Below are 20665 nucleotides of genomic sequence, written 5' to 3' on the forward strand. Positions count from 1 at the left end.
ACCAAAGCGAAATGTTGTCATCAGGATAAAGCTAACGACAACTAGCATGCTAACACGCAGTCCTGATTATTGCACAATAAATGCTTTCTAATTAGATGCAGACCGTACACAGTGGACTTACTTTGACCTCAGTACCTCTCAGAGAACAGAGCGGAAGTTTTCTGTCATGATAAAACTAACAACAACTAGCATGCTGACGCGCACTTCCTGATTAATTAACAATAAAATGCTTTCTAATTAAATGCAGACACTACATTTTGACCTCAATACCTCTCAGAAACTAGAGTGAAATTTTGCCGTCACGAAAAAGCTAACAACAACTAGCATGCTAACACACACTTCCTGACTATCAGACAATAAAATGCTTTCTTATTAGACGCAGACAGTACACAGAGGACTTACTTTGACTCAATACCTGCTTGTACAATAAATCTGTACAGGGGCAGGACGCATGTTGTCAAATACGTGGGGAAACATCAGCGACAAGGCCTTTAACAGTTCAACACTGTTTTTAAACTGTGTTTTTTGTCTCGTTCCAGGTATGAAACGTCCGTTCAGCCCGTCGGTTCTCCTCACCTCGGAGTTGGCGCGGGCTGGGTTCACAGCTCTCTCTGTGCAAATGGATTCTTGTGACTCCCAAAACGAGGCCGTACTTCATCAGGACCACCAGTCACCTCCGGGGGGAGCTCTTCCCTCCTCTTCTTCATCCTCTTCTGCTGCCCCCTACAGGCCTAAACGGGAGAAGAAACATCGCAGCTACACTCTGTGCGAAGTTTGTAATATCCAGCTGAACTCGGCCGCTCAAGCTCAGATTCACTACAACGGGAAGTCCCACCAGAAGAGGCTGAAGCAGATCAGTAATGGGAAGTTACCAGGCGCCGCAGGTAGGACAGCGATATATATATATTTTTTACATTTTTGGTTTGTTGAAGCTGATCTGGTGGTCAAACCAAATGTTGATGTTAACTATGGTTTAAAGATGCACTATGTAACTTTTCTGGTGAGGGCTCTGCTAACTGTTGGTCCATATGTAGCTGTTATTGCTTTGACTGGATTGCTCCAAACTATAACATTACATTTATCTGTTTGGCTTTATGCAATTACACATGTTTTTATTGCTAAACACCTTAATAACATGCATTCTTACGGTGAGTGGGGCCGCCAGTCCACAGATCTGACCAGTAACGTGTCACTTGCTTGTGCTGATACATTTAAAGAGGATATATTGTGCTTGTGTCTGTTCTATAGTTATTATCGATGGTACCTGTGGCTCATTGTGTTATAATCTGGACATTTTAAATCACAATATTCATCTAAAACAACTTAATAAATGTTAATGAAAAGTTATATAATGCATCTTTAAAGGCAAATTAAAAATACCTCCAAAACTGCTCTTTCTATAGTAATTCTGGACATGTTATTTTGGTTGCGTTCATATGATGTCTTTAGTTTTATTATTGAGCTGTGGGACATCTTGGTTATGGTTATATATTTTCTCTTGAAACAACAGCAGCACAAAGTTCAACGTCTTCTCTGTCAGCTCAAATGAACTCAGGTGAGATCATTTGCAGTGTCAGTATTCAAACACGCAGGCACAGTTGTTGACAGTTGAAATGAGCCAAAGTCACACAATGAACAAGGCAAGTATTGAACCAAAATCCCTACAAATGAAGTTGAACATTTGTGGATTTTGTAGAATACTCTTTAGAAACAGTTCATTTTCCATAGAGTTATATTGACCTTTGCCCTCCATCTGAGAATATGGCGTTGTGAATTTCTAGAAAGTGAACGCAACCTATTGTCTGCAGTGTATTGTTATCGTAGAGTGTGTTTACATGTGCACGATTTTCCCGGTTATGATCAGGTTTTTTGAATATCCTGGTTTTGTGTGTGTCCATGTTTACACCATCCATCCTTTTTCTTCTGCTTATCTGAGGCTGAGTCACGGGGGCAGCAGTCTAAGCAGGGACTCCCAGACTTCCCTCACCCCAGACACGTTCTCCAGCTCCTCCAGTGGGACCCCAAGGCGTTCCCAGGCCAGCCAGTGTGTCCTGGGTCTTCCCGGGGGTCTCCTTTCGGTGGGACATGCCTGGAACTCCCCCCCCCAGAGAGTATCCTGGTTATGAGAAACCAGGATACTCTCACTGTGATATTCTGATAGTGTCCAGGATACTGTGGCATGTGGACGCAGTATCCGGATTTCTCACACTGGTGCTGTACTGAACATGTGCGAACTGAAGTAACAAATACTCAAGTAACTCAAACCTCTACCAGCACTTAAAAATAATATCATTTTACACTTATAAACAAAATAAAACCAGTTGTCTGTGTAATCCTTCAGTCGTCCAGGTCTGATTCATAGTAAAAGCCAAAAGTAAATCTGTCAACTGGACAAAAAGTTGTAGGAGTGAAGACGTTTCACTGCTTATCCAACTTCTCAGCCACTTCTTCAGTTCTGGTCAGATTTCTGGTGGACTCTGCCTTACATTTATCTGAACAGAGGAGCTAAACTGCTTTTGTTTACAGTTTCTGTTTTTTGTAGGCTAGGTAAAAATAAAAGCAGTTTATTTCAATACAACCACCTTTCAACACCTTTATGTTTAAGTTTATCTTGTTCCTTTGTTATTAGAAACTGGCTTAAAAGTCTTTTGTTAGCAGGGTTACCAAAATATTTAGCTCTTTGCCATATATGTGTGCCATGGTTTCCATAGCGACCCCTCTAAATATCCAGGATACTCTGATGGCATGTGTATACAGAGATACGAGTATGCTGGTGTTTCTGAGAGCGTGAAAATGTCATATCCAGAACACTGTCATAACCGGGATGAGGCTCATAACCGGGATCCTCGTGCACATGTACACGTGCTCATTGTGTGACAGATTTGATGGTGTTTATATGCTGTTGTGATGGTCAATTCTCCCAGTTCTTATGTGGTCAAAGAGCGTGAGAATATGTCGTGCGTTGCCATATCAAAAGTGGCTGAGCTCATTTCTGGTGAACTGCAAACTATATGATTATTGTTGATCTATTTTGTCGATATCGCCGATCCCATATGTGTGCGGCGAAGGTTGGCCTGTCCCGATGCGGTTCATTAGGCACTGCTGGTTCGGGTCCATTGACGTCTGTTGCATATCTTGGTTTTAATGCTACGCCCGCTTTGTTTATTTTCGTTTTCATTTGGATATTGCACAATGGCACCATGCTGCTTCCGAAAACGAATCCTCTGTGTCAAATTTAAATTCAATATCAGTTAAACAAATGGGATTCTATTTGGTAAATTGTGTTTTGAAACAATATTAAAACAGTTATTTGGCTTGAAATTGGGAAGCTCTTGTAAACAGCTCCTGTGGGTTGTGAGTATTACGTTTCTATGGGATATGAACTGCTAGCACATAACGCATTTAGATCACCATGTTACCTTTTATTGTTCTGAAAATGCTATATTCAAAACAACATATTAAAATGGTAAATTAGTTTCAGTTTTGTTTCAATCCCGCCTCCCCTTCAGAGCTCTAACACAACACAATCCGCTAATGAAACTACTGCACATTGCGTCAGGTTTGTGAAGTTGTATTGTATTGTTTTGTATCCTGCTTTTGTACATTTAGAAAGTTGGTTTGATGCTGACAAGTCATTGGCTGAACATCACAACAACCCTGTAATTAATGATGTTTCGGAAGGTGAACGCTTCAGCTATTTCTGTTGATACCATGACAACAAAGAAGCGTGTGGTGAGGATATATAGCGATGATGAAGATGAGCAGGGCCGGTCCAGCCTATAAGCAGACTAAGGAGCTGCTTAGGGCTCTGAGGCCAGCAGGGGGCCCCCAAGACCCCATGCATTTATATACTGAAATTAATATATTAAGTTTTATTGGAAACAGCCTAAATATCCTTTTCAAGCGAGTACATTTGTTTTATATCTTTAGTTAGAGAGCAGAGTCAAAAGTCAAATATGAATCACCAATAGCTGAGCCAGGAGGGGGCCCCAGAGACAAATTCAGCTTAGGGCCCCCTGAAAAGCTAGGACTGGCCCTGAAGATGAGGAAAAGGAGAGACAAAAGAATGCAAATGGGAAGGATTTTGAATGATCGTTTCACATTTTGGGAGCGTAGACTTGTCGGATGAGCAGCTAACCTACAGCTAACCGTAAAGAGGGTTCGAACAAGGCCTGAGAGAGATCGCTAAATTACTCAAACATGCATTGATGACGTCTTAAAGCATGTTTTTGATGTGACATGATGGAAAGCTCTAAAGTAGATTTCGCATAATACCTCCCTTTTTAATAATAAAACACAAGTGGTTATAATCTTGCATATTGACGTGCCTATAACTTGAATTTTGGACACTGGCATCGTGCTGTTTGCCAAGACCCAAGCGTCGGAGCCAAACTTGAATTCAAAATTGGTTTAACAAATTGGATTGTGTTTGCTAAATTGTGCGCAGACAAAGCCCTGGGCAACAGACGCTAGCAGGACGAGAGGGAAACGAAGAGAGTGAGGAGCTAATTAAGTGCTGCTTTGTTTGACGCCGAGCTTCCTCAGAGTGATGCGTTCAGGCCGCGTCGGACATTTTGTCATTCAAGTCACAGGATCGGAGCGGTGCAAGGTTGCGGGGGAGTAGATGTAACTTGACTTTTAACAACAGCTCTTTCTTCTGGCGTAGATCGAATGTTGTTTACGATTGACCCATTGCAAAGCCCCAATCTGGAAAGGCTTGCACCAACACATTTGTGGCACCTCTTATATAGATTGAGGTATTACGGGCCTGTCTTGTTGGAATAGTGGATTTTCAGCAGCTGTGTGTGGGTTACGGTCCCGTCGAATTCAGTCTAAATGTTTTGAAACTATATTCTGAAGGTGTTCTATAGATAATGCTGCACTAAGTGGCTCGTTGTCCTTGTCAGCAGTTGTTTATTTCTTGGCAATTATGCTGACATGCTGTTGATGTGTCCTTGGGCAAGATATTTCTCCCACCTTGCCTAAGTATGCACGTGGTGTGAGCGATGGTAGGAGGTGCCAGTACTGCTGATTGGCTGTCACGTTTGGGTCAGTCTACCCCAGGACAGCTGTGGCTCCAGAAATAGACGACCAGGTGTGGATTGAATGAGGCAAGAGGGTAAAAAAAAACCAAATGGTAGTTGTTTGAATGTATTTCTATGATTTATTCAACTTTAAAGCAGACGTATTGTGCTTGTGTCTGCTCTATAGTTATAATCTATGACACCTGTGGATCATTATATTGATCGGTAACATGACGTCTTGAAAATAAGCGATTAAAGATTGCTCAAACATGCACGGATCACTCCAAAAACAGCTTCAAGAGGGTCGATTTTGCAAAATAGTTCTGCTTTAACTAAAATAATAAAGTGGTATCTTGGAATGTAATCTATATTGTAGCAAGCACATACAACATTTTTTGGAAATTCATTACTAAAATGGCCAGAAAGTTAAAGCTTAAAAGCAGTTTTCATGGTAAAATCACTGTACAACTATCATTATAACACACTCAAATTCACACAACACAGTGACCTGGAGCCATCCTGGATTCTGATTTATCCCTGTTCATTATTTTCTTAAGCTTTAATGGTGCAGGTCTCCATGTAGATAATATTAGATATATATAGATATATATTATATATATAGATATAGTTATTGCTTTGCCTGGAATGTTCCACAGTGTGTCATTAAACCTCTCCCAACTCACTATATGAATGGTTTAGCAATAAAAACACATGTAGTAAGTTTAATGCTATACCAGAGATTGTATATATTAATGGATGTAGCTAACCTGCAAGTCCCGTTCCAAATAGAAAGTGAGCATGAGCGCACTTCCAGCTCCATCATCTCTGGCTCCAATTCACTTTCTATTGAAAAAACCCACTCTACATGATCCTGGTGTTTTTATTTTGTTATTTTGTCCATAAATCAGGATATGAACATAACAATAATAATAACAATAATAACAGACAAATTAGGTGCCTTGTTTCCCCGTGGTCTCTCTCGCTAGTGTTAGCAACAGGTTTGATTGACAGTGTTGCTAAGCGCCTGCTCCATGCTAAACCGGCGATGCAGGCAGGAAGGGGCATCGTGCAGTTTTAATATGACTGTTATGATATAGGAGTTGTTTCTTGTTTCTCAGTCTACCCAGAAATAGAATTAGCTTAGCATAAGGCCATAGTTATTTGCAGATTTGCATTAGCGCTGCACTGCTACTGTATATTCTATAGTACCACTCATAGGTCCTTGCGAGGCCACTTTTCTCTGTGAAATAATGCCTGAATACTAATCAGTTGTAAGCATAATCTTGGTTTTTGTAATTTACATCTCACATTTTTCTCTTTCTAATTTACTTTGAGGATCTCTGCAGCTTGAATTCATCCACACCTGCCAATTCTACTATTCACTCCCCAGCAGGAAGCCACCAGTCCCAGCCAAATATCTCCCAAAATGTACGTTTCATGGGAGAAAACGCTTCCACTCCTCTGTAATTTTTAAAAACACAGGACTTTTTGGCGTTTCAATAGCCCAACAAAAGCAATTGCAAAATATTGGAGAAACAGTTTTGCACTTAAGTCCTGTTTTCATGCTGAAGCCAGGGAATTATTCTTGACAGGCAGCAATTATGTAAGCCATTCAAACCACAGAGGCGACAATAGACCCGCACATACCAACAGCATTTTAAGGCTACACTGGAAAAAGGTCCAGCAATTATACACAAAAGAGTGTCATTCCATTGAATAGAGAAATACTTCGAAAGCACTTTGTCGCTCTAAACTCCACCGGCAGATCTGAACTGCTCCAAACAGTCTCTCAGTTATTACGATCCAAGTCCTACACATAGTTATTATAAGAGAGGTGAGATTCCAGGTACATATTTATGACACAGGTGTTCACAGAGAAGGAGAGTACTCAGTTACATTTACTTGAGTCAGTTTTTAAAGAAATTGTACTTTTCTAGCTGCGTACCTTTACTCCTGCGTGAGTAATATTCTTATTGAAGTAGCAGTACTCTTATAGTCGTGTCTGTCCTTTGAAAACACCAGACTTTCTTCATTTGTGCATGTTTTGTCCTTCAAATAACGCTAACTTCAAATCATAAATCAGCTGTTGTGTCCTGACAGTTACTTTACTTTTTTTTTTTTTTCTTGGAATACCACTTTGTATTTTAATAGATTATTTTTCCAGACCAAGTTTTAGTTTGTTTTCATACCTGACAGCTTCAACTGCTCGACAGCGGTGAGTCGAACAGCGCCCTCTGCCTGTCAGATCCTCTCATTCTTTAACACAGTTTAAGACGAGACTGAAAACCCGCCTCTTCTCCCTGGCATTTAACACTAGCCAGACAGGATATCTTGATGTTTTATGTTTTATTTGTCTTTTTTTCCTGTGTCAAGTACGTGTGTGTATATTTAGTTGTTTTAAATGTACTACATAACTACATTTGAGGTGAAATGACTAAACTGCACTGCTGAGATACATATACATATTTATATAACTCTTTGATCACGTGAGACCGTCCAGTTTCATCCTTTTTGAACTCCAATGCTAATCTTTGTGCAATTTCATGTCAGTCTTGCGTAAGCCTGCATCATTCCTCGCTCTAGCATCTTGCCTGTAAAATCACAGGTTTAATCCCATTGTGTTTTGTCTCATGAGACGCAGTTTGCATGTTAAACTTTATATGTGGAGCAAACGTCGTGTTAGGCCATTCTCCCTGACACACAATCATTGTAGAGCGCAGCCTTATCTCCCCTCACCTTCTGTTACCCCCCGGGCTCCTGTCTTTTGCCCCTCCCTCTCTCTTGTCGGGGATGTATGTGCGTGTATGTGTGTGTGTTTGGGGGTATTTTTAGATGCTTTAAATGCACTGAAGTGGAGGGTAACTTGTGCAGTGGAAAAATGTGTTCACGGTTGGTGTGTTGATGTTTTTATTGGCCCATGTACAGACTTCAGTACATCTATATGGTATGTGTGTATACAGTATGTAACGCTGTTGTCATGATGCTAACATTCCAAACTCCAAACTTGTGGTATTTGATTTCAGTACCGCTAAAGATCAACAGATTTCAGTTTTTCATGGCTGATACGCTCTACTGATATTTTTGGCTTGATATCTGGGGCTGATTTTGTTTTTGTTTTTTCTCCAAATGGTGCAAAAAAAAAAAAAAAAAAAGCAAAAATAACAGTAGTTTTTTTTTTAAGTATTAGCATTAGGAGTGGGCCAAGACACAATTTCTACAAGGTGAGACACGAGATTGGGTCCACAAGAACGAGACAAGGCCAGATTTTAATTTTATTTAGTATACACAAATAGTACTGTTCATTTTTTGGCCTGAGAATTTTTGATTTATTTAATATCTTTGTAGCAGGTGACAGTAGTATATCTGTTTATGACTTGATGCATGATTGTTTTTTGGAACTACAGCTTCGTATGAAATGTAATTTGCCAGCAATTTTTTTTTTTTCATCTAATCCAAATGTAAAAATCTCATCAGATCATTTTCCTCACGTCTTGTGGCACTTTTGTCTTGTGAGATCTTTGCGTCACGAGATCTTGCCCCATCCATAATTACCATGTAGACAAAGTAGTTCTAATATAGACCAACATCACTCTAAAACTAGTCTGACCAGCCACTCCTGAATCCACAAGAGTCTGAAACTGGACAATAGAACGTGAAAATCCTCCGTCCAAACTTCCTAACTTTGTATCACGTGTTTCTCAAAGGCAAAAGGCGTTTCCGCTCAAAAATTCTCGTAACATTCAGAACAATAATATTCTACCTGAGATGAATAAAACTTTGCTGCTTTGATTGCTGATCCTGCAAAAAATGCCCACTGATCCGAAGGTTGACAGTTCGAATCCCGATCTCGACGTAAATATCATGAGTTGAGCGGTCACATCCACTGACCCACAGGTTGTCGGTGCGATTCCAGCTCCCACAAATGAATACTGTAGTTGCGTCCTTGGGCAAGAAACTTCACCCATCTTGCCCCCAGTGTCTGTGTACACTGGTGTATGAATGTGTGTGTGAATGGGTGAGTGGTTCCTTGATGTAAAGTGCGTTGAGCTCCTTGAAGGTGGAAAAGCGTTATATAAAAATGTGACCATGGACCATATTTGTTTTTGACATGTATGAACCATACATCTCTCTGATTGGTTAGTCCGCCTGTCAATCACGTCCTCTGAAATCGAGGGGACAGGATCCGGCTCCAGATCCACTCGTCTTTGTGAAGTTTTCTCAAAGCGTGTGGTTTTGGTTGGACAGGTAACTCCAAAACTATTCAGGACGTTCAAACTGTGTCCTGTTTATTTTGTTCCTCGACCACATGATACATCGCCAATATTATGTACCATATGTTTTTTGCAAGTATATCAGTTGGTCTGTTAGCAGGACAACTGAAAAAAGCAGAAAAAATATATGAAAAATGTTTAAAGTCTATATTTTTTGACAGAATTTTATGTAATTGCAACTGAAGTAGCCAACCTCACTCTAAGGAACCAAATGATTATAAACCAATCGTCTCAACCTAAACATCATTGGTTGGTGGTGCGATTCCAGCTCCCACAGATGAAGCTGCCAGTGTGTCCTTGGGCAAGACACTTAACCCACCTCGTCCCGACTAAAGAAAAGGATAAAAATAGCCAACCGCACTCATGATGATTAATAATGATTATAAGCCAATCATCCAACAAGTCAACAATCACTACAACGGCCCTGCTCCCTGCCTCTTCCTCTCCTCTTCCTCTCCTTCTCTCCTCTTCCTCTTACCCTCACGAGCCCTGTTCCATGACGATAAAACAAATAACAACATAATCCAATGCTAATTCGCTCGGGGAACCCTCAGGATGATATGCCTTTGCAAACAGACTCACAAACCTCTGTGGTCTCTCCGTGCGTTACTGTTATCATCGCCGCTCACCTCGGCCGCTGTGTGCTATTTCTGTTTGTTTACGGTGGTGGCGTTGGCGTGTTTTCCCCTGCTCTGCTTCACCGAGCTGACACAGACTCTCCTCCAGGCCTCCTCCTCTTCCTCCTCTTCCTCCTCCTCCTCTGAAGTCACCATTGCACAGTTGCATAATTTGCCTGTTATTCGCAACAATCACAACATTTACATAGTGTCCATCCTGATTATAATTCTCTTCTACTACTACTGTTAAATATGACGGGTATACAGACTACTACTTTGACTAAAAGTTTTAATGTGAACAGCTTTTTTTTAACGTTTAGTTCAGTAGAGATTGGCAATTCCAAGACTGAAATCATTCAAATGATTCTAGTGAAGGTGTATGGAGTTTAAAAACACAGTGGAGCACTTCCTGTATCACCACATGACATCACAAGGTGGAACAGAGTGTTTTCAGTGTGTGAATGAAACAAAACACAACTTCAGGTCTGTTTGTAATAAGAAAACATTAAAACATAGATTAGAAAATAGCGCAATATGGGCCGTTTAAAGGTACAGTATGTAATTTTCTGGAGGTGGCATGATTCTATCGAAGTATAAGTTAAAAAACATTCATACATTTTATGCTGTATTGTAAAAGATTATAGGCAAAGGAGCAACATTTCTATGGAAACAAGCAGAAGTACTTCCTTCAGGACAAATAAAAGTCAGGTTTGTGGAGATAAGCTCTCTCACAATAAGGACATGTGTTTTTTGATGTTTCTCAATTCAATAAACACAACTAAACTGAAGAAAAGGAAACAAAAAAACAACACGAAGAAAAGTTTTATTTTATGTTATAACAGGTTTATTTTATAACAGGTTTTGGGCTAAAAGGTTACACACTATGCCTTTATTTTACTAAAACGTTGGACAGTTTTTTTTCAAATTTTTTTATGAAGTTAAATATGACACTATTCTCTGATCTATGTTACAATGTTATTTCCTCATCACAAACAGGTCTGGAGTTGTGTTTTGTTTCATTCACACATGTTTAACACACAAACCCTGCATAGTAGTTGATTTCTTCCACCTTGTGATGTCATGTGGTGATACAGGAAGTGCTCCATTGTGTTTTTAAACTCCATACACCTTAATTAGAATCATTTGGATAATTTTGTCACTGGAATTCCCAATCTCTTCTGAACTAAAGCTAAAAGGTAACTAAAAACTACTACTTCATGACATCACAAGGTGGAACAGAGCATTTTGAGCTTTGGAGATGTAGACAGACTAATAATAAAGTGTTACTCATACATGTGTGACAACTCCAGGTATGTTCTAGGTAACATTATAACATGACATAAAGCTCGAGTCATTGTTGTGTAATATAGAACCTTTAATGTTACTGTGTTTTTGTTGCAGTTATAATGTTAACATGGGTCAAAACTTGATTCAAGTGCACAATAGTAATGATTAGGCCCATCAATCAAACCGACAAGAACTTCTTCTGTGTCAACTGTCCCTTTATTTTGGATGGAATTTTCAATGTCAATGATCAGTGGTGGATGTAGTACTCACTTTTGTTACTTAAGTAAAAGTAGAGATACAGAGGTAAAAAGTTACTCAGTAAAAGTATCACATGAAAAAAAATCTACTTAAGTAAAAGTATTTAAGCATCTGTTTAAAAAATTTACCTCAAGAGTCGAAAGTAATAGTATTTCACACAAGTGTTGTTCATTTGTTCAAGTGTTAAATAGAGAGTTTGAGAGTGTTTGTCCACTGATCTGAAGGTTGGCAGTTCAAATCCCGCTCTCAACATAAACTTCATTGGTTTGCGGTCAGTGGAAAGTACAGATACTGCTCTCAAATGTAGTGAAGTAAAAGTAAAAAGTATCCACTGTAAAATGTACTTAAGTTAAGTACAGATGCCTAAAAATTCTACTTAAGTACAGCACTTTACTACTTGTACTTCATTACCTTCCACCGCAGTTGATGACACAGGTAGATTCATTTTTTCCCATTGCCACTTCCTGTATTTTTATTCTTTTCTTTGCAACTTTTCTGCACAAACTGACACTAAACTGATTAAATTATGATAAATATTCCACGCAAGTACCGTCCCACCAAACCAAATCATAATTATAAAAACATGAAACCTGTCACATGCACTTAAAGAACTCGGACCAGAGAATTCTCAAGGGCGAGAAGCCATTTTATGCTCTTGTTTATTTCTGGATTGTGACCAAGCCATGAGTCATATTGTGTTGTATTGTTAGCACAGTGCTGCTGAATCACAGACTGGCATTCTTCATTCTTTTTTACAGTTTCTTAGCTACTGCTGTACACAATAATCAGATCTCCTCCCAGTCTTTTGACAAGAACATTGAGATAGATTTTGGATTTGTGTAGAATTACTTTAAATCAAGATAGCTAACCTCACATTATGCAGCGGTAAAATGGGCTTTGCTTTCTACAGTCTGGTTTCAAGTGCAGTGAAAATTCTTTTTTAGAGTTATTTCACATTGGCTGGACCAGTGTTATAAAAGCGTGAGCCATCATTTCAAATTGCAAACCAAAATACTTTTTAAAGGTCCTACATTATGCAACATTGAGTCTGTGAGCTTTGTTAGAATGTTGTTATCTCATCAAAAAAATATCTGGAGTTGTGTTTTGTTCCATTCACACATGTTTGAGTAACACTTTATCATTAGACTGCCTACATCTCCAAAGCTCAAAATGCTCTGTTCCACCTTGTGATGTCATGAAGTGGGCGTTTTCAAGTTAACAGCAACCGTTTACCTTTTGTTTAGTTTAGAGATCTGCAATTACTACACAATTGTGGTATGATGTTGTGTCCTTGTATGATGTTGTGTCCATTTCAACCAGCTGGGTGATATGAAATAAAAATGAATTGATTTAAAGGTGTAATATGTAGCTTTTGTGGTGTGGGCTATGCCATGTGTGTCTCCATGGACATATTGCTTCGCCATGACCGCTGGAGGTTCTACCTTCCAGGTGGGTCTGGTGTGGTTAGGTCCTGGGACCAGCTCATGGGGGGAGGGACTGGATACACCACACAGTCCATGGAGCAGTGTGTGTGACAAAACATCCGGTGCCAGCCTTGTAAAATGGACAGCTCTTGGATAAATGATCTTCATCAAGACTGAGAAATCAGATATAAACATAAAATAAATAATAATTTTTCACCAAACGCAGACTTGATCTTGTGATAAACTGCCGTACTTCCAGTGATGGCAACTCATGTTGAGCCGATATGCTTTGAAAAACAAAGCTGGCCAGCTGTTTCCTGTTTATGGATGCACAGCACTTGCGTCAAGATCAAAAATCTGACATTCCAGATTTCCATAATGCATCTAACATGAGCCAAACCCACTACGTTACATAAAGAGAGATTAAAACACTGTGTAGAGTCGCAGAGAAGTGACGTAAATGCAGAAAAAGCTGACGATAAACAGAGGTAGTTTTGCGTTTATGCTAGCTTTAGCTTTGGCTTCGTCTCACAGCGCCACAGACTTGGAATTACTTAACGTCTTTGTGTGAATCTCTGAGATCGGCATTGTAATTATGCACATCATTCAAATACACCTCCGATTGTTTTTATTAAGAAAACACGAGTTATATTTGGGTGACGTCAGCGAGCCGCAACACGGAATCACGACAAGGCGGCCCCAGCTGTGCCAGTGTTAAAGAGGCTAAATAATAAAGTGTTACTCAGACATGTGTGAATGAAACAAAACACAACTCCAGGTCTGTTTTTGAGGAGATGACATTCTAACAGAGCTCTTAAGACTCAGTTTTGCGTAATATGAGACCTTTAAACAAGGTAAACTGCTGTTCTTTTGCAGGTGGTTTGAAAAGCCCATTTTAAATTCATAACAGTCACCATTTCCTTTAGTCGTCTGTTCCGGTGTGTATTACATATCTCTGTAAGCTGCGTTATAGCCCTCCAGGGAACATTAACTGTCTCGCCCCGGTCTATTGGATACTGCACAAATATTGATCGCGCTGAATAGAAAATGGTGAATGGAAATTGTACAAAAGCAGTGCAGATAAAACTGTTATCAGGAGCAAGACACTTTGACTTCCTCCTCTTGTCCTGACCACATAAGGATTCAGTCTGGAGGTATAAAGAAGTCCTAATCTCTTTTAATTAACGCCACGGTTCATTCTGGCCAAGGACGAGCACTCAGCCAGGCCCACACTCCTGTTTATAGAACCACAGCCTCTCACCGCTGACTGAAGACTGCACTGTGAGAAATCACCTTGAGAAGAGAAAGAGAGAGAGGGAGAGAGAGAAAGAGACAGCAGAAAGAGAGACAAAGAGAGAGAGAGAGAATGCAGAGAGAGAGAACCACAGCCTCTCACCGCTGACTGAAGACTGCACTATAAGAAATCACCTTGAGAAGAGAGGAAAGAGAGAGGGAGCGAGAGAAAGAGAGAGACAAAGACAGAGGGAGATATAGAGAGAGGAAGAAACAGAGAGCAAGACAAAGAGAGAGAGGGAGACAGAGAGAGAGAGAACCACAGCCTCTCACCGCTGACTGAAGACTGCACTATAAGAAATCACCTTGAGAAGAGAAGAAAGAGTGAGGGAGAGAGAGAGAAAAAGAGAGCAGGGAGAGAAACAGAGAGACAGACAGAGAGACAGAGGAGAGAGAGAGAGCGGGAGAGAGCCAGAGAAATGGAGACAGAATGAGAGCGAGAGAGGTATAACCGTACGTAATCTGTCTAAGGTCAGTGGAGGTTAATATACACTGATAAATCTGTTACTATGACTACAAGTATCAGAACTACAACAACTACTACTACTACTGCCATGACTACTGCTAATACAGTATCAATACAGTGAATACTTCAAATCTGCGTGATTATTACAAGTTAGACTGAACTACTAGACCTTTATTCATGCTCACATCCTCAATGGGACACATGAAATATTTGAAATGGGCTTGTTGAAGTAGATTTTCAGATTTGTACAGTAAACTTTGTACAGTAAAAAGTACTGTTTAAGGTAATATGGGCCACTCCACCTGGAAACTTGAGGGCCAAGAAAAATTGGCCTGAGGGCCGGATTTGGCCCCTGGGCCACAGTTTGGGCATGCCTGCACTAATAGAAATAGTTCAAGTGGGCAGCAGTAGAGGTGATAGTTGCTCAGTCGGTAGAGTCCACTGATCTGAAGGTTAGCGGTTCGATTCCAGCTCACACAGACGAATGCTGTTGTTGTGTCCTTGGGCAAAACACTTAACCCACCTCACCCCCAGTGTCTGTGTACTCTGGTGTGTGAATGTGTGAGTGTTACCTTGATATAAAGCTCTTTGAGTGGCTTGAAGGTGGAAAAGCACTATATAAAAATGTGACCATGACCACTACCATTCAAGTTACTATTGATCCAGAGTAATTCTTCATAGTAAGAATCATGACGTCCACATAGACAAGACTGGTTCAGTGTCTTGCCCAGCGACACAGCAACAGTGCACTATGTCATAACAGTAACAATCCTTGTACATTAAGCTTCTGTTAACCAAAAATAAACACTAAAAAATCATAGAATTGGGTTCAGTTGGTGGTGTTATTAGTTGAATAAGATGGAAGAATTCAGTGAACCATGTGACACAAGAGCAGAGTGATTCATCAGGCCTGAGCACATAAATCCATGTTTATTATTGACGTGTTTAGGTGTCAGTGGTTGGGCTACAAACTCCACATGTAATTATCTGGTTTCAAAAAGATACAGATACAGATTTTTTGCTTTGGATGCGCAGCCTTTTGGATGTCAGGGTTTGGTATATTTAGCTGCCTGTTTTGTTCTTCTTGGTGAGATGTTTAGAAAAATATCTGGGATTATAATTATCTGTACACTGTGGTCTGAACACTGATGGTTACAGGGGTTCAGGGGAGTCGCCAGGGGGGGACAAAAAGGGGGTCTGTTGTCCTAGGCCTCAGAATTGGACCCTTTTAATTTATGTGGGAGGGGGGCCCATGTGAGGCTTCTTGCCCCGGGCCTCCAAATTTCTGTTGATGAGCCTGCATGGGTTACACCGCCATAACAAATGAGTGTATTGTCTCAATTTGAAGTGAATGTGGGCTAAAGATTCATTATGTAACCTTTCTGGTGGCATACAGTATACACCACCTGCTTGTGTCCATGGAGATATGATTGTTTTGCCAGAAATGTTCTCCCCTTTTTTATTTTATTTAATTACAGATGTTTTTATTGCTCTAAAATACCTTTAAAAACATGCATTGTTGAGTAGAGTTGCCTCTCCACAGATCTGACCTGTATTTTGGCCTGATGACACCACTAGCTTTTACTTACGCTAAGCTAAATGCCATACTGTAGAACATTTTTAGCAAAGCAATAACATCTCCATGGAGACGAGCGGGTGGCAGACGCTCCACTAGAAAAGTTACATAGTACAGTTTTAAATTTGTGCAATAAAATGAATGTGGATTTTTGTTCTATGCTTTTCAAAATATGGCTTGATTTCACTCTGCCTGTTTATAAAAATGTTTTGTTATCATTAGCGCTGAGCCATAGACTGTATATATATAAACGCACAAAGCTAACCTGCTAGCCGCTATAGTCCAAATATTCATCGACTCTGGCTCCAATTCACTTTCTATTGAAAAAGCGTCACCTCTCATTCTGTAACTACTGTCAGACTCGTCATTTTGGTCTTACAAATGTTCGTTTACACCCGCTCTAATTGATCCTGGTGTTTTTATTTCACTATTGTGTCCGTAAATCAAGATATGAACATTAATAACAGACAAATCATGTGCGTTTTTTTCTCCCTAAAGGTTGCTCCCATTAGCATTAGCAAAAGGTTTGATTGACAGCGTTGCTAAGCCCCCGCTCCCTTCTAAACCAGGGGTGCGGTCGGTAAGGGGCGTTACCTTCAACAGCCTCGCTCCGGATTGGCTCTTTGGTTGCTATGATACTCGCAGCTCCAAATTCCCCGCTATAACTGCTAGCCTCGAGGAGCTTCATTTCTCTAGAGCCGAACGCTATTTGGAAAGTTCACATTTTAAACTGAAAACACTAAAATATGAACAGACAAACTAATATGAGCTTTTGTGATTCGCTATATGCGCTCATGCAAATTTCACTTTCGATTTGCTTGCGATTAATCTTTCATTTCACATTTTTTCCCGTATTTAGCAGTACTTTGAGCTCCAGTATTAGCACCATTTCCTCCTGCAGTTCTAATCACCTCTCATATTTGTGTGTATTTTTAGGATCCTCATTTGCCTGTATTTGGAGCGGTTCACGGTTGCTTGTGTAACGCCTCCTGTCTCTCCTGTCTCTCTCGTCTCTGCCGCGGTTTTAATAAAGTGTGAGTAATTGGATTAAAGGCGAGGATTTTCTGCACCGATGCTTCAGTGCATCTGTGTGGGATTTTTCTGCTACTTTGACATTTTCCCCTTTTAGACCCCACTGGAGGCGTGTGCATATGTGTCCTCTGTGTGGTGTTTAGAATATGTTTGTATGTAAAATTAGCTGTGATTTAATTAGCATGAAATCGTAAGTCCATATCGTTATCTAACTCATTATTGAGGCTAAAAAAATAGTAATAAAAATGCAACTTAAACCACACAGAACTGAATAATTCATTTTGTTTCCTGGCTTTTGTTACAACTAGTCTGAAAATTCACTTCAAAAATCACAAATATTTCAACAGTAGTTCAGTTAGTCGACTGTTTTTCCACCGATCTGAAGGTTGCCGGTTCGAATCCCGCTCTCGACATAAGCATCATCGGTTATGCTTAAGCGGCATTGCGATTTTGTCTGGTTCCTCACCTGCTTGCGTCCATGGAGATGTTATCGCTTTGCCTGGAATGTCCCAAACTATGGCATTAAACTGCAGTTATTCAATTACAGGTGTTTTATTACAAAAAACCCAAAACAAAAAAAACAAAAAAAAAACCCTCCTAAAAACATGTATTTCTGCTGTGTGTATGTTCACCTCTGCACAGATCTGAGCTGGAACTTAGATCTGGTTGTCTTCATGGAGATAGACCAGTTTAATGCCATACTGAGGATCATTTCAGGCAAAGAAATGACACATTTAGCTAAAATTACATAGTGTAAATCATACTTCAATTTAAGTCCATATTCAAATGATTATTACCATATATGCAGTTTCGTCGACAGAAGGGGGGAAAAGGGGTCTGTTGTCCCGGGCCCCACGGTCTTAAGTGCCCAGAACTGGACCCTCTTCCCCTCTATTGATATTAGAGCGGGGCCCATGCGAGGCTTCTTGCCACTGGCCCCCAAATTTCTGTCCGCGGACCTGATTACATCCGTTTTTATTACATTTTTTTTTAAGTTCGATATCTTGCTGAAGTAAATATAGACGATAAACGATAATATTGAAACAAATTTATGCCACTGACATAAAAAACGAGACAAAAGAGCAGATTCAAACTACAAAAACTATTCTAAATCCACAATATTATTAAAAAATTATGAGCTGCATTAAATAAACAGCTAAATGAAACACTTAAGTACTCATAGAAGTCATAGAAGTGATTTATTCAACCTTTTGCGGCTTAAATATCGTCATATAGCCAAAAAATAACCAAAGATTTGTAGTAAACAAATGTACACATGATAAATACTGACCCCCCAAAAATATTGTTCTGAGTTTAATATGATGAATTATAAGTTGATACAGTAATTATCATGACAGGTCTAGTATTTGAAGTACTTTTTATAACTGTAAAAGTTAAAAGTCAAGTTAATGATCCTGTTTAGTGGTTTTCGTGCCTGGGACAGTCTCTGGGAGCAGTTGTAGGTGAAGCAGGAGCCACATTCCACAAACAGCTCTGTTAAAGTGTCACTTCCGAGTGTTGAACTTGGTTGACGCTCCCTGCACCTCTTTGCCCTGCACTTCACCCTGTCTCTTACAAATACTCTTTCATCAATTCCTTTTCTTCTGTCTGCCTCTCACCTTTTCCTCTCTCTCTCACTCACCTTCTCCATCACCCTTTCTCTCTTTTCTCTCTCAGCCATCTCTTTTCTATATCTCTTTATTAGCAACTCTCCTGTTGTTTTTATTATTTGCCATTTCTCCCTTTCTCCTCTTTTTCTGTCATTCTCTCTCTCCTCATCTCTCTTTTACTTTTTGACTTATTCATCTCCCTTTTCCCCCTCTCTCTCTCTTCTCTTTCTCCTACCTTTCTCATCTCCCCATTTTTCTGTTGCTCCTCTTTATGTATAAACACGTCTTTTTCTCACATTCTCTCTCTTTCCAAATAATTTCTCTCTCTCATCTCTCTTTCTGCCATTTGTTCATCTCCTTTTTTCCTCTTTCTATCCTTCCTTTCTCACCTATCCATTTTCCCTTTTTCTCTTCTCTCTATTTATCTCCCTTCTCCCCCCATCTCCCTTCTTCCTCTACCCTGCACCTCCTTTCCCATTTCTTTCTCTTTCTCTCCCTCCCTTTTGTCTCTCCTCTTTTCCTCTCTCCTTATTTTTCATCACCTCCCCACCATTCCCCTCTTTTTCTTACGTTCTCTCTCTCCTAATAATAAAGTCTTCCTCTCATCTCTCTTTCACTCTTTTGGTCACTTACTCATCTCCCTCTTTCCCTCTCCCTCCTACCTTTTCACATCTCTATTTTTCTGTATCTGTCACTCTCTCTCTTTCCTTCTCCTCTAATTACCCCCCTTTACCTCCTCTCCCTCCTCACTCCCTTATCTCTCTCTCTCCCTCTTTACCCCCATTCCTCTCTCCCCCTCTCTACCCGCCCCCCGCCTCCTCTCTCCCCTGCCTCCCCTCATCCTCTACCCCACACCTCCTCTCTCTCCTTTCTCTCTCTGTCCTCACCTTTTACCCTTCACCCTACCTACCCTCTCTCTCCCCTGTCTCACCCCCACCTCTTCTCTCCTTTCTCTCTCTGTCCTCTCTGTCTTCACCTCTTAACCCCCACCCTACCACCTCTCTTACTGTCTTCTTTCTTCTCACCTTCCCGTACCTCTTCTCTCTCCTTTTTCTCTGTCTTCTCTCTCCTCACCCCTACCTCCTCTCTCTCCCCTGTCTCTCCTCATCCTCACCCTCCTACCTCCTCTCTCTTCTTTCTCTCTGTCCTCACCTCTTAACCCCCCCACCTCCTCTTTCCCCCATGTCTCTCCTCATCCTCATCCTCCCCACCTCCTCTCTCTCCCCATCCTCATCCTCACCCCCACTTCCTCTCCCTCCCCTGTCTCTCCTCATCCTCTCCACCTCCTCTCTCTCCCCATCCTCATCCTCACCCCTACCTCCTCTCTCTCCTTTTTCTCTCTGTCTTCTCTCTCCTCACCTCCCCACCTCTTCTCTCCCCATTTCTCCCCATCCTCCCCCCTCCCCCGCTCTCTGACAGTGGTTGAGTCCGAGGGAAAAGGTCATTGCGTGGGGCTCAGTGGAGCGAGGAGCAGGGTCGCTCTGTCTGTGTTTACTCCAGTCCGAGCGCTCTCCTCAAAATGGACACAACTATTTCGTCTTATCTGACCACATTGGCCCAACACATAACATGACCTGCAAAATACAATTCTACACTCCAGCAAATGCCAATGCCATTTTTATATTGTTTTGTCAGTCTGGCTCCTGACTTAACCTGCCTTCTCTCCCTTCTGTCTGTTTCTTATTGTAATCCTGTTTCAAATAAAGTTGGACGTGCACTTGATTGGAAGACTGTGCAATTAACCACACTTTAATCAAGATCAAGATTCAGCCGTGTTTAATCGTCAGTGATCAGCTTGGCTCTTTTA

General features: G+C 40.6%; 1 protein-coding gene across 1 annotated transcript in view; it reads left to right on the plus strand.

Moving 5' to 3' along the window:
• Positions 1-702: 702 nt before the first annotated feature.
• The window catches only part of znf385c (zinc finger protein 385C), a 242703-nt gene continuing 222740 nt past the window's right edge, over positions 703-20665 (plus strand). The window contains exon 1 of the mRNA XM_055223916.1: positions 703-884. The gene's annotated coding sequence lies outside the window, so the exon portion shown is untranslated. The remainder of the gene's footprint in view (positions 885-20665) is intronic.

The sequence above is a fragment of the Periophthalmus magnuspinnatus genome, chromosome 8, assembly GCF_009829125.3.
Source record: "Periophthalmus magnuspinnatus isolate fPerMag1 chromosome 8, fPerMag1.2.pri, whole genome shotgun sequence".
NCBI lineage: Eukaryota > Metazoa > Chordata > Actinopteri > Gobiiformes > Gobiidae > Periophthalmus > Periophthalmus magnuspinnatus.